This window comes from Cucurbita pepo, unplaced genomic scaffold (assembly GCF_057944985.1).
Source record: "Cucurbita pepo subsp. pepo isolate OVF unplaced genomic scaffold, ASM5794498v1 scafford_221, whole genome shotgun sequence".
NCBI lineage: Eukaryota > Viridiplantae > Streptophyta > Magnoliopsida > Cucurbitales > Cucurbitaceae > Cucurbita > Cucurbita pepo.
Window position 1 is genome coordinate 7,501 of NW_028258108.1, and position 2,500 is coordinate 10,000.

A 2,500-nucleotide genomic window follows, 5' to 3' on the forward strand; every position below is an offset into this window, starting at 1 on the left:
ACCTCATGCACCCTTACACACTCATAATGTCCACCAACACCCTCCAACGCAAACATACCTACAATCATATCAAAAGTGTTGGATGTTACCTCCATAAAAAATCATCACACCCAACAACAATTCATCACACCTAACATCCGTGGAAAGTAAGAACATGTATAAGCCTTGGACTATAAAAACATCATCAATGAAATGAACTAAGAAAAGAGTGATGAATTATTTTTTTCTTTTGGTTATCTAAAACAATGAAATGAAGAGTTTTGATACAAGAGTAGGTACATTAGACCAAGACGCCCACCATGACCTTGTTTTTACACCCATCACCCATTTAATTGTCAAAATACGTGTGTAGTGGTTGTTTTATTATTATTTTTTTTTTCTGGGAGCTAAGCAACTTGAAAGAATTATGCCCGCAAAATTTCAGATTTTTTCGACAACTATAACTATTTTTTCTAATTTCTTATTATTTAATATTTAAAAATTCATTAAAAAAAATTGGTTGGTTGAAAAATTATGAAACTTGATTTTTAAACTCTTTAGAATGTCCCATTAATGAATCAATCCAGCTCACGGAAAAAAAACAATATAAAACTTGAGATATTTGACTGTATGACCGTTCGGAAAAATCGTATCTAGGCCTGGCAGACCAAAAATGCCTCAAAATGTACTATATAGGGGGGTGACTAGTCTGCATGGGCTGGGCACGGGGGTACCCCTATATCTTCCGCCACCCCCACGCCCCAAGCACTATGTGCCGCACATGGGCATATGCTTGGGGCACGGGGGTGGTGGTCGGAGGTCGAGGCCGATTGATGGTGGCGGAATGCCCACGGTGAGGTGGTGTCGGAATGGTCCTGCGTGCTCGCCCGCCCTGCCCCACCTGCGTGTTCCCGCGTGCGCGCGCCCCCCGCCCCGCCTCGCCCGCGTGCTCCCGCCTGCGCGCGCCCAGCCCCGCCCCGTCCACGTTGTCCCGCGCGCGCGCGCCTCGCCCAGCCCCGCCCGCATGCTCCCGCGCGCGCGCCCCGCCCAGCCCCGCCCGCGTGCTCCCGCGCGCGCGCCCCGCCCAGCCCCGCCCGCGTGCTCCCGCGCGCGCGCCCCGCCCAGCCCCGCCCGCGTGCTCCCGCGCGCGCGCCCCGCCCAGCCCCGCCCGCGTGCTCCCGCGCGCGCCCCGCCCAGCCCCGCCCGCGTGCTCCCGCGCGCGCGCCCCGCCCATCCCCGCCCCGCCCGCCTTCTCTCGCGCGCGCGCCCCGCCCAGCCCCGCCCCGCCCGCCTTCTCTCGCGCGCGCGCGCCCCGCCCTGCCCCGCCCACGCCCCATCCATCACCCATTAATTGTGAAATTACATGTGGAGTTGTTGTTTTTTTGTAATTTTTTTTCTGGGAGCTAAGCAACATGAAAGAATGATTCCCACAAAATTTCAGATTTTTTTGACGGCTCTAGCTATTTTTTCTAATTTCTTATTATTTAATATTTAAAAATTCATTAAAAAAAATTGGTTGGTTGAAAAATTATGAAACTTGATTTCTAGATCCATTACAATGTCCCATTCATGAATCAATCGAGTTCATGGAAAAAAACAATCTAAAACTTGAGATATTTGACCGTATGATGGCTCAGAAAAATCGTATCTAGGCCTGGCAGACCAAAAATGCCTCAAAATGTACTATATAGGGGGGTGACTAGTCTGCATGGGCTGGGCACGGGGGTACCCCTATATCTTCCGCCACCCCCACGCCCCAAGCACTATGCGCCGCACATGGGCATATGCTTGGGGCGTGGGGGTGGTGGTCGGCGGATGAGGGCGGTTGACGGCGGCGATGCGGTGGCGAAACTTGCACGGTGAGGCAGTGTCGGGTGCCTTTGGGCGTGCGACATGAGCCTTGTTGAGAATGAAATGTTGCGATGTTGCCTTCTAACTTGGGCTGGCTTGAGGATGGTTGATGGTTGGCACGATGATGAAACATGCAATGTGGGGTGGAGCCGGGTGCCTTCGGGCGTGCGACATGAACCTCGTTGAGTGTGTGACGTTGTGGTGATGCCTGCCAGCCTTGGGCCAGCCCTATGTTTTGAAGGCCGGTGGTGCCAGAACATGTTCGGCTGGTTGGAATCGGGTGCCTCTGGGCGTGCGACACGAGCCTCATTGAGCACGGAATGTTGCGATGTTGCCTTCTAATTGGGAATCTCTGGTGTGAGGAACTGTGGATGGTTGCTAGTATGACGATGAAACATGCAAGGTGGGGTGGAGCCGGGTGCCTTCGGGCGTGCGGCATGAACCTCGTTGAGTGTGGGACGTTGTTGTGGTGTATGCCTCCCTTTCTTGGGCCAGCCCTATGTTTTGAAGGCTGCGTGGTAGCAGAACATGCACGGTGGGGCGGTGTCAAATGCCTTTGGGCGTGCGACATGAGACCTGTTGAGAACGGAATGTTTCCTTCCAACTTGGGCTGGTTTGAGGATGGTTGATGGCTGGTACGATGATGAAACATGCAAGGTGGGGTGGAACT